This window comes from Cryptomeria japonica, chromosome 6 (genome assembly GCF_030272615.1).
Source record: "Cryptomeria japonica chromosome 6, Sugi_1.0, whole genome shotgun sequence".
Taxonomy (NCBI): domain Eukaryota; kingdom Viridiplantae; phylum Streptophyta; class Pinopsida; order Cupressales; family Cupressaceae; genus Cryptomeria; species Cryptomeria japonica.
Window position 1 is genome coordinate 537,782,372 of NC_081410.1, and position 12,637 is coordinate 537,795,008.

Below are 12,637 nucleotides of genomic sequence, written 5' to 3' on the forward strand. Positions count from 1 at the left end.
TTTAATGAAAATGAAATGAAAACACACTAAATCTAGATCTAGATCTAACAAATGCAATGCAAGAGGAAGCAATGATAGATTCACGTCGGGTTCACCAAAATGTGTAGGGGAAAAAGCGAGACTAGGTTAACATGCCCTAATCTCACTTTCAACCACACACTTGCGGAATACGAAAGAGCCTAGAGGTATCACACAATTGGCTACTTCTTCTTGTGGAAGAGAGAGCCACGGGCTACCTATTAGGATTTCTATTCCTTTGTTGAAATTGGAAGATCAAATGATGCAAGTTCAATCCCTAACCCCAAAGTGCAAGTATGAACTAATAACAAGATTGCAGGATTGAACTTAAACAATGGAAAGCTGTAAACACAAGGACAAGACAAGAATGCAAATGCGTACCCGGAGTTAAAATCTGACTGAAAATGTTCGGGACGGGGGCGCGGGCGCCACTGTCCTGATTCTGCCCCTGAAACTGCTCCGGAAATTGCTGTTTTGCAAAGCTGTCAAAAATGCTAAAAACTGCTGTCTGTCAGGAGGACCAGGGCGCCCAGCGCCCCTATCCCAGGGACCAGGGCACCCAGCGCCCTTGTCCTGGCAGGACCAGGGCGCCCCACGCCCCTGTCCTGGTCTTTTTCTCTAAAATTTGGTGTGAAGTTCGGTCTCCGTTTGCTTCTTTTGGATCTGTAACTTGCGGCGTCGTCCGAATTCCGAAACCTGCACTTATATCTGAAAAGGTGTGGTGGGCAGCTATATAGGGTTTTGCCTTAGTCAAACCCCCGCTTCGATGATTTCCACCTCCACGAATAGCCAAGTTGTATTGTAAAATGTATTGTGTGTGCAGACCTAGTGTGTGTGCAAGGTCCTTAAATGCAAGAAAGCAAACTAGAGCAACCTAGAAAGTAAACCCTAATTGCTTGTAAATGATAATGTAAATGCTCTAAATCAAGATGCAAAGTGATCTAAAGCATGAATAAAGTATATATTGAAGCTTATGCAAAGACATGAAAACAACATGAAATCATACCCAACCCTCAAGGGAGGAGTACAAGCCAATCTTCAGTCGGTAATCTCCTATTGTTCTTCAATGTCTCCCAAGCCCTAAATGAATGAAATTGATGAATGCTTGATGGATGGATGTTGAATGTTATTGAAGTCTTCAAAGATCTGCTCTTTCGCTGCCTAGAAGGTCCTCGAAAGCCAAAATTCGGATCCCTTCAAATGAAGAAAGAGAGCTCTTATATATGAAACCCTAGGTCTTAATTTCGACTTTTGACCGACCTAGAGATTGAATATCCCGCCAATTTCTTGGGGTTAAGCTTTATTTTATGATTGGATTGCGCTCCTAAAATTTCGAGAAAAATGTCCGAGACCATGTGCACTCCGGGCGCCATGGTCCCGACAACTTTTCACCAAATTTTCAGGGCCGTCGGATATGATGATTTTAGAGAGAATCCCGAAGTTACAGGTGATTTCGAGATGTTTTGACCCCCGAAATCAAGCCCCCAAGTTCAAAATAGGACCTAATTAAGGTTTTTGATTAAATGATGTATAGGAGGAATAAAATGAAAAGGGCACACTTTAATGAAAGGGCCCAACTTTATGATATAGGAGATGATAAAATAGAACCTTAGACCTAATTAATTTGATTAATTAAGTGCTAAAGGGGAAATGCAATGCAAAATGCAAAATGCAAAATGCAAAATGCGCCAAGGCGGGTGCTAAACTAGGTGTGAAATTGTACCACCCTAGCAAGTGCATACAATTTACGACGCTACAATACATAACACCAGAAAACTATATATTAAAAAATACTATCTTTTTCTCTGCTATACTTGAGAGGAGAGAGATCCCTTTTATTTATAGGAAAGCTTATAACAAACTTCTAACTAACTACTCACATTCCTACGGAATAGGTGAACAAAATTTATTTAACAAAAGAAGAAGAAGAAGTCAACACAGGACAGTGGAACAAAATTTGTCCTGCAGTTGAGAAAATATAGCATGGCCACCTCCTAGATCTAAGATCCACTAAGAGCAGTTATAAATGTTTTCATTAATCAATCTATTGAAGAACCGGTCCAGTAATCCTAATCATAACTGCATTTCCTTGACTGGGTCTGCATTGTGGTTACACACTTGATGATCTTTTGAACCACCATCTGTCTTTTCCTAACCTTTGTTGACCCAGTATCAAGATGTTAACATGCACAACAACATGTGTACATACTAATGCTAACATGATATATCATAAACCATATTTATAATTAACTGTAGATATTTGCATAGACAAGTCATTTAAAACCACTATATGACACCCTTAGGTATAGGTTAAACCAGTTTCAAAAACACTTTAAAGGTATCATCTTAGGAAAACATTATGATCCAAATGTCATCTAATTATAAGGCCTAAGTAGGAGTATTATATCATAAATTTTTAAAAGTAGAGCCATTGTTTAGACTCATCAAGTAATATATGTCATGCAATGCATTTCTTACAACAAAAAAATCATATTAGAAGGGAGGGCTTTTCCCAATAATTTTTATTCGCATGACATATGAAATAGTTACCAATGTCAAGGAGAATGATCTCTACAAAACCCAAAGGGAGCAATTTATGGATAATCTAGAAAAAAACAAAGATGAGTCACCACATATTTAGGTATCACTCATTGATCATTTTTTAGCCTTATATTTTATAAAGAAATCACTAAGAATCACTTCAAGTATTTGGAGATTTGGCACATCAGCAGTAAAGTAAATAATAGAGAATAGGGTGGGTTTCTATAACATAACTATTTGTTGGTATGGATATGATTTTTTACCAAATTTTAAAATAATATGTGAAGACTATATTTATTTGGAACTAATGGAACCTCATGTTGCAAATATTATTTTGTGTTGTCGTTGATATCAAACTTCTTGTCATTGATGTCAACAAAGGTCTAAAACTATGTGATCATTGGTGTTCTATCTGGAGTCTACTCATGGGTTCATATTTCAAGGTATGATGGTTGATGGTAATGTTAGTAGATGATATATTCAATTGATTCATGGCTATTCTAGAGCATTGAATATGTATTTAGATGTCTGCAACAAATTTTGGCTAAGTGTGACTATTTTGGTGAACGATCTATCTGACAGAGTTCAGTATTATAGTCTATATTGTGCCACATTGATTCAACTTTTCTTCCAGTTGTAGTATGATGTTGGTGGATGCAAAATAATTTTATATCCAACGTTTCATGTTCTCATTTGATCCGCAGTTGGTTTGGTGTTGGTTTGAGTGTCGATTTTGTAGTGACAACATTTGTACCTGTTTGTAGAAATGTGTTGCATTCCTCTACATTCTGATGTTTATGGTGTTGTAGTTCTCTGATATAGGATTGTTGGTGTTAGGAGATTCTATGTTGTGCATTTTCAAGTGTTGTGAAGGTCCTCATCATGTTTTGAGCATGTTTTGTTGAGTTGCTTTATCAGTTGTATCCTCTAGAAATGACTTGAGTGTTTTTTGGTCCATGCAGTAGCATGCAGAGTTGAAGGCAATGATTTGGGAGTGATTGGAAGGTGATTTGGCATGGTGTGATGCTTCACACATCTTGTTTCTCTTCCACATTGTTTTGGAGAAAATATTTGGGGTCGACTATTTAAACTCTACACCTTACATCTAATTAGGTTGACCTAATTGATGTGTTTTCTTTATGCGAATGATATATAAAGGATGAGATGTTTTGGAGAATGATATGTGTATACTCGAAAAGTGTGGATCTGCCAAATGAGAAACAAATAATGCAAGCATACCAATGAGACATTATGTTAGAGGATTGAAATCATAAAACAAGTTAGTGACATAAAACTATAAGCACATCCCATTGTTCTCTATCTCCAAGGATCCTCCAAATTCAAGGTGGCTCTCAGCTTGGAAGAGCACTTGATCTCTAGGATGACAACCTAAAGAATGAGAGATATATGTGTAAAGCGGAAAATCGTGGTCGAACCCTAGTTGGTCTCCCCTCTTCTAACTCCAAGGAGAGAGAAGGGAGGTTCGCTAGGATTCGATGGGTTTTCACTTAGGGGGAAGACTTTACATTCAAAAGAGGGGTTGAAACTCATAAGATTCAATCCCACACGATGTAAGGTTGGATGCTAAATGAATTTCAAGGGTTAGGAAAGCAAGGCTACCCTCTTTTGTAAAGAATGTTGATTAAGGAAATTAAGCTAAGGATGCATAGAAAGTCATAAAGATTCGCTTATAAACTGAGTTCGGGTTATAGGATGAAGCTGCGGACCTAGAATTAGCAGTAAAATGTCGATACGGCGCTGTCCTGCAAATTTGAGCAAAAGTTGTCGGGACGATGGCGCCCGACGCCACGGTCCTCCGAAAAATCCGCGAAACGAAGGGGGATCTGTTCGTCTCTGCACAAGGATTCCAGATCTTCAATTTCAGCCGCGTACCTGCAACCTACACACAGAAAAGCGAAGACGATTGGGGGGTTAGGGATTAGGGGTTTGCCTTTAGGTCAAACCCCGGTTTTGGAATTAACCAAGAAATGAGCAAGAGCTGTAAATGTAAATGACTGTAAAACAAGTACTAATACCTTGTTCTAAGGATGTTTGTATCCTTATGTGCGAAGGTTTAGATGTTGTATGTTGTATGTTGTAGCAGGTAGTATGTGATCTCCTCTTCAATGGTTGAATCCTTGTCTTGAATGCAACACTTAGCCTTGAATGGAGACTTGGAATGATCAATTGCTTGAATGCTTGAATGCTTGAATGCTTGAGTATAATTTCCACGCTTTGTACACATATCCTCTTCATCTCCCAAATGAGAGAGAAAATGTAGCTTATATACTTGTCATTTAGGGCTGATAGACTGATTTTCCCGACCTTAGGCCGACCAGGGAAGTATATTTCCAAATTGCAATCAAAAAGACCCGATATCACTTAGGAAACCGGGCCCAAAATAGGACCCAAGGACCAGGGCGCTGGGCGCCCTAGTCCAGCGCCCTGGTCCCACCTCCGGGACAGCGGGGTGCAAGGAGGTTCAGGCCAATGGTGCTTGAAAAATGCAGTTTTCAGTGTCGTGAGCAAGTTTTGGGGTCTCCATTCAGGTTGCGTGTTGCGTCGCCATCGTGAAGACCGAAATGCAGTCGAAATTGCAAGTGTCACAATTTTAGGATGCTACATTTAGCCCCCACTTTAGCGGGAGTATGTATGCTCATACTTCCGGTAAAGTACAAGGAAACAACGTTGAAAGACTTTCACCACGTCAAGGAGGCAAGATACACCAAGCCCCCAGTGGACTTAGGATCTTACAACTTCGATTGACAAAGTAAAAGGGAAGATCACGAGGAAGAACCATGACTGTCAGTAGTAAGGTTCCCTCACTATGAGTCATGCAAAAGAAATACCAAAAATCTTCAAGACAAAGCTAAGTTTGCCAAGAAGTTTTCAAGTATCTTTGAAAGGATAGACAGGGTGTATGCCCCCCTACGTTAAAGCGATCGCACACGCCTCAACGGGGGTGATTGTTTTAACGTAGTGATACACATAAGAAATGAGAAAGGAAAAGGAGCACGTTATCGCAAGGATTTAGCCCCCAAGTGTGAGATAAACCCAAGGATAATAGACACAAAACACAAAGCACGAGGTGACTTCACTTTCCTCGGGGTCAGTATGCTGTATGATAAGTCATGTATATATCATATGTATGTATGCATAATTGTTCTTCATTCCCCAATCAAGGAAGGTCACCTAGAAGAAGGGAACACATGTGTCTTTTGAGTCAACATGAGAGAGATCGAGAGATCTCAATGCTTTGCATCGTCCTCAAGTAGACAACACTAAGGACGACAAATAGAAGAATGAGAATAACATATATAAGAAGTAACAAAAGAGAGGGGGAGAGAATCTGCCATGCTAATGTAACTAGTCTAGCATGTCATCTACCCCCCGATCTTGCTGATCAATGTTTCGGGAAGGCAGGGAACACGCTAGAGGAGGAACATCCAACACAGCAGATGGAGCTATCACAAGATCCAAACAATGGCTATGTTCATGTTCCAAGCCACATTGTTCTTGTCTATGAGCTAGGATAAGTGCTTTAGAAAATTCATTAGATAAATGGTTATCAACATCAACAAGTTCATATTCACTATCAGAAGCAAGAGGAGTAACATTTTCATCATGCATAACATTTTCATCTATATCAAGATTTATAAAAATAGGATCTTTAACTCGCACAAGATCAAGACCATCATGCATCTTATGTTTAGGAGATTTAGGCTCAATATCCGGCTGAGGAGAAAATGGAATAATGCTTGTTGAAGGTGTTTTTGGAGATTGCAAAGTTTGAGAAGCAGCTGCTTGAGCCCTAAGACGACGCTTTCGTCGACGTTCCCGTGCAGAACGATTACGTCTAGTCTTAGTAGGAAGTGTAGAAGATAGAGGAGGAGGAATGTTCTCATCCCTATCACTTGGGTGTTTAGGTTGTGGTCTCTTAGGCTGGATAATAGGAGAAGAAGAAGGTCTCTTCTCTCTATAGAAGGCAGGAGGAGGAACTGCTCCATATAAAGGAGGAGTTTTTGGTTTAGGAAGAAGACCAAGTCCATCATGACGAGGAGGTATAGGTCTATTTTTAGAAGATTTATTAGGCATAGACATAGTCGCATCCATAGGGACGGGTTGGGAATCTTCTTGGGGAAAGACATTAGTTTTGCCTTTCAAAGGAAGAATTTCCTTCTCAAGAATGATAGGAATGTCAAGTTTAGGTGCTCTAGGTTCACTTAGAGATAGTATCATATCTGTTTTCCACTTTTGATAAGATTTGAAAAGATGATCACTTCGCGGAGGAAGAGATTGGAATTGTTTGGGCCAAAAGTAATCAATAGGAACACTAGAGGTTCTTTCAGCTGGTTTAAAGAGACTATGATTGACAGTAACAACTTCACCATTATGGGGAAATTTCAAACACTTATGAATAGGAGAAGCAATAGCTTTCATGGAAGATAGCCAAGGATAGCCAAGCTTCACATGAAATTGTTCGGAAGAAGGAATAATAGCAAAGTTCACATCAAGGGATTTGTTATGGACCTCAATAGGCAATGTAATAGAACCAATTGCAGGAGAAGAAAATGCATCAAATAGTTTCACAATCACATCTGTTTTGTCATAGATCACTTGATTCAATTGCAAAGTAAAAAGAAATTCTTCAGTAATAACATTAACCATGCACGAAGGATCAATAAGCACTCCATGGCAAGGTGTATTTTTGACTTTTGCAACTATGTATAAAGGACCATCAGGTGCCCTAATGGTTTCGCTAGAATCAAATGTGATGGAAGGTTCTTTAGGGTTTTCTTGCTGCTCTACAAAGTTAATCACATTCGGAGTCATAGACACAAGACCATCAGATGAGAAAGAGGAATCATTAGCCTCAATCACATTAGAAGTATGAGAAGTATGAGAAGGTAATGGATCAGTAAAAATCTGAAGATTTTGGTTAGGAGGAGCTACAGATGTGTTGCCTTTATCATTCACTCTAGAAACAGAAATAGTATTATTATCAATCAAATCCTGAATTTTACCCTTTAGAGAAAAACATTTTTTAGTATCATGACCAGGCTGACGATGAAAATGACAAAAAGCTTTGTGATCAAAATAAGGTGAAGTAATCTTTGCAGGATCAATTTGTCTTATAGGAGGAAGAGTAAGCACATTTTGTCCCAATAACTTATTCATAATATCATGCAATGATTCATTCAAAGGAGTATACTTTCTTTCTTTCTTGAAATATTTAGAAATAGGAGGCACACCTGATGCTGCATTCACATTGTTGTTGATGATGTTTTCATTGAATTTGATGGAATCTCTGTTCGGTTTAAACTTCCCAAATGGTTGTTGATTGCTATCACCCTTATCACTCGGAGCCATAGGATGTGATTGTTCCATTTGACTCACAGTCAGTTGATAATTGTGAAGAGTTGCGCACAACTGTTGGAAAGAAGTAAACTCAGAAAACAGGAGTTTTTCTCTAATGTCTTTTTGTAAATTAGAAATAAAGATTCTTTGAATATCATTGTCAGGCACTGGAAAAGAAATTTGAGCATACAAATGCTTATATCTACCAATGAAATCAGTCACTTTTTCTTTAACACCTTGTTTACAATACATTAAATTAATCAAAGTAACTTTAGGACTTATATTGTTTTGAAATTGTTGAATGAAAGCATTTGCAAGTTGTTCAAAAGAAGTAATAGAATAGGAAGGCAACGAGCAATACCATTGTAGGGCTTTGTCTCTTAATGTTCTAGTAAACAATTTTGCAAGCAACCTTTGGTCATAAGCAAAATCAGTACATATTGTTTGAAAAGTCTTAACATGTGTTAGAGGATCACCCTTACCATTATAAAGCTCCAAATGCGGAATTTCAACATGTTTAGGGGGGATAGCTCGAACAATGTCAAGAGAAAGTGGGCTCGCAACATCAAATGTGGGCACACTAAACTTAGATTGATTTATAGAGGCAATTTGTTGCTGTAAAGAAGAGACAGTTTGTGCAAGATTATTAATGGTAGCTTCAGTCGAAGAGTTCATATTAGGTGTGTTAGATTGAGATGGAGGTGTGATGTTATTGAAAGATGGTAAAGAGTAAGGTGGTGGGACCCTATGATAGTCAACCATAGGGGATGATTGGATAGGAGGAATACTACAAGGAGGAATGGAATGGTTAAATGAATTGCCCCCTTGTGTCATGTTCATTTGTGAAGATGTAATAGGAACACTTATTGAAGGAATGAATGAAGAAGTCGGATTAAATGAAGGAATAGGGTTAATTGAAGAAGGAGGATTGCCCCCATGACTGGTAATCACAGGAGGAATGTCTTGTATAGAGGTAGCCATGATGTTTGATGTAAAGGTAGGTAAACTAGCAATAGAAGTGGTCAAAGGAATAGAATGATTGACTTGTGTAGGAGGTTGTGTATAACCTAAAGATTCAGCACAACTCTTCATAGGCATCACATTCGAATCCACAATGTGTGCGATACCACGTAAAACATCAATTCCATTCTTATCACTTTGAAGCATACGTTTTAGACCCTCAATTAAAGGAAGAGCTTGACTATCGGGATACTCATGAGACATCCATTGGTGAAAATAGTCAAATTGGTTATCCAATTTGGAAAGTTGTTCAACAGAAACTTCATGGGGAGCTTCTTCATCATTAGGAGGATTAGAGGAATTACCCATGTCCTCGTTAAAAAGGCTACTCAAATTAGGTTCCATCTCCTCGGTAGTTAAACCTCGGAAGGACTTAATTCTACAGCTTCGTCTAACGGGAATAGTGTAAGTAGGGCTTACTGTTATAAAACTCATGCACTAGAGAGAGAGAGAAGATTTTGATTTTAGAGGTAGCAATTTTCAGTAAAACCAGCCAATCTTCCAAATTTAAGCTGTTAAATGCAATCACAACAGTCTCCCGAAATTTCGGAAAAAATGTTCGGGACCGTGGCGCTCGGAGTGCAACACGGTCCTTGCAACTTTTTTTGAAATTTGCAGGGATGAAAGGTATGATGATTTTAGAGCTAATCTGAAAAAATTGAGGGATTTTACGATCTGTAGATAGGCCAAATTAAAGTTGCAAATTCAAAATTGAACCCTATCAAGATTGTCGAAAAATGCAAAATTTGAATTTTGAAAAAGAGAGGGAAACTGAAATTTTGAATTTTATGATTTTAGAGGGAATGTCAAGAGCAATGCAAATTTTGAAATTTGAAAATTGACTCAATTTCACGCAAAATTCAATTTTGAAAGCGGAAATCAAAGTTATTGTAATTAGGCACTTAATTTCAAAAGTCACAAAATGCAAATATTTGAATAAAGCACTGAAATTTCGAATGAATGCAAATACAATTTTCAGATCTAAGACAGTAAGAACACAATTTTGACACAAAATTTCAGTTTCGATAATTTTTGAATGATTAGGAGCCTTAGACCAAGCAATCACAAGACCAACTTTGACTGTAATTTTGAAAGTGTTATAATTGACAAAATCAGCCAAAATTCTAGATTTTAGCAGGAAAATACAGCAAGATCTCGCTCCCGAAATTTTGGAAAAAATGTCGGGGACGATGGCGCTCGGAGTGCAACACGGTCCTCGCAACTTTTTTCCAAATTTTCAGGGATGAAAGATATTGTGATTTTATTGCGGAATCCAAAGTTACAGCTGATTTGGAGATGTTTTGATCGGTCAAATTGTCGGACAAAGGTTGAATCAAGAGGGTTTCAAAAATTAGGGTTTTGACTTTTAACCACTTAATTTTCAGAATTAAAGCACAAATATGAATTGATAATTTGTAATAGAAGGATAGATCTGAAACAAGCATTAACATTTAGACATTTCGCAAGTTTAATTACTAAAAAGAAATTTTAGGGTTTTAATGCAATCACCTCTAAAACTTTGCAAAAGATCAAACATGGAAATGTAATCAATTTTTTCAGATCTAAGCATGAAAAATCAGAAAGGATGTTCACGTCGGGTTCACCAAAATGTAAAGCGGAAAATCATGGTCGAACCCTAGTTGGTCTCCCCTCTTCTAACTCCAAGGAGAGAGAAGGGAGGTTCGCTAGGATTCGATGGGTTTTCACTTAGGGGGAAGACTTTACATTCAAAAGAGGGGTTGAAACTCATAAGATTCAATCCCACACGATGTAAGATTGGATGCTAAATGAATTTCAAGGGTTAGGAAAGCAAGGCTACCCTCTTTTGTAAAGAATGTTGATTAAGGAAATTAAGCTAAGGATGCATAGAAAGTCATAAAGATTCGCTTATAAACTGAGTTCGGGTTATAGGATGAAGCTGTGGACCTGGAATTAGCAGTAAAATGTCGATACGGCGCTGTCCTGCAAATTTGAGAAAAAGTTGTCGGGACGATGGCGCCCGGCGCCACGGTCCTTCGAAAAATCCGCGAAACGAAGGGGGATCTGTTCGTCTCTGCACAAGGATTCCAGATCTTCAATTTCAGCTGCGTACCTGCAACCTACACACAGAAAAGCGAAGACGATTGGGGGGTTAGGGATTAGGGGTTTGCCTTTAGGTCAAACCCCGGTTTTGGAATTAACCAAGAAATGAGCAAGAGCTGTAAATGTAAATGACTGTAAAACAAGTACTAATACCTTGTTCTAAGGATGTTTGTATCCTTATGTGCGAAGGTTTAGATGTTGTATGTTGTATGTTGTAGCAGGTAGTATGTGATCTTCTCTTCAATGGTTGAATCCTTGTCTTGAATGCAACACTTAGCCTTGAATGGAGACTTGGAATGATCAATTGCTTGAATGCTTGAATGCTTGAATGCTTGAGTATAATTTCCACGCTTTGTACACATATCCTCTTCATCTCCCAAATGAGAGAGAAAATGTAGCTTATATACTTGTCATTTAGGGCTGATAGACTGATTTTCCCGACCTTAGGCCGACCAGGGAAGTATATTTCCAAATTGCAATCAAAAAGACCCGATATCACTTAGGAAACCGGGCCCAAAATAGGACCTAGGGACCAGGGCGCTGGGCGCTCTGGTCCCACCTCCGGGACAGCGGGGTGCAAGGAGGTTCAGGCCAATGGTGCTTGAAAAATGCAGTTTTCAGTGTCGTGAGCAAGTTTTGGGGTCTCCATTCAGGTTGCGTGTTGCGTCGCCATCATGAAGACCGAAATGCAGTCGAAATTGCAAGTGTCGCAATTTTAGGACGCTACAATATGATTCTAAGATCTAAATGTATGCAACTATGATCTTAGAGAGATGTTATTGATATGAAACTATGATATGTTACCAAATTGATGAAATTAGTGTGATATTAAGCAAGCATGAGAATGGTATGAATATGAGATTAATCGAGAATGGAAAATAAACTAACATGATATACTAAAACATGATGAAGTCTATGCTATGATGCAACTATAATGATATAAAATGCTTAGAGATGACAAAAGGAGCTTCTTGATAACTTGCACAAGACAATTTAGCTATAGCTTATATGCAAATAACTAAGATGGGATCCTTGATATGAGAAAATGAGCTCTATTTATAGAAGAATTGGTCAAATGGATGGCCAAGATTGAATAATCTTGACAAGGGCTAGAATTGAAAGTTATCAATCCATGTGATATTTTCAACCCAATCTCATGTTGACAAGTGTCATAATGATATTTCTTGAGAGGAGAGGGAATAAGCATTGAATGCTTGAGAAGTTTTGATGGTTAATCTCATGTGGGTGGGATTATTGGGTAAAGATGTTATCTGAGGATGCATGTTATTATCCATTGGTTCAACTCTTGTGAAAAGTTGAAAGATGGTCAAAGGGACAAGCCATAAAGGGTTGATGTGTTGAAGGGATGATGTCTTGTAAGAACCTTAAAAGCACTTTGAAGACTTTGAGGGCTTAGCTTGTGTGAAGGGAGAAAACTTCAAGGATTTTGCAATAGCCTTTAATGGTTTAAAAGACTTTGGAGGTTAATTTGTAAGAGCCTTGCAAATTTGAGGAACTCGACAAGTTAACTTGTCGAAAGGGATAAAGACTTAAATGCATTTAGAAGACTTTCTTCCAAATTTGGAAAAGTGACTTCCCCAAATTTAATGTGACATAA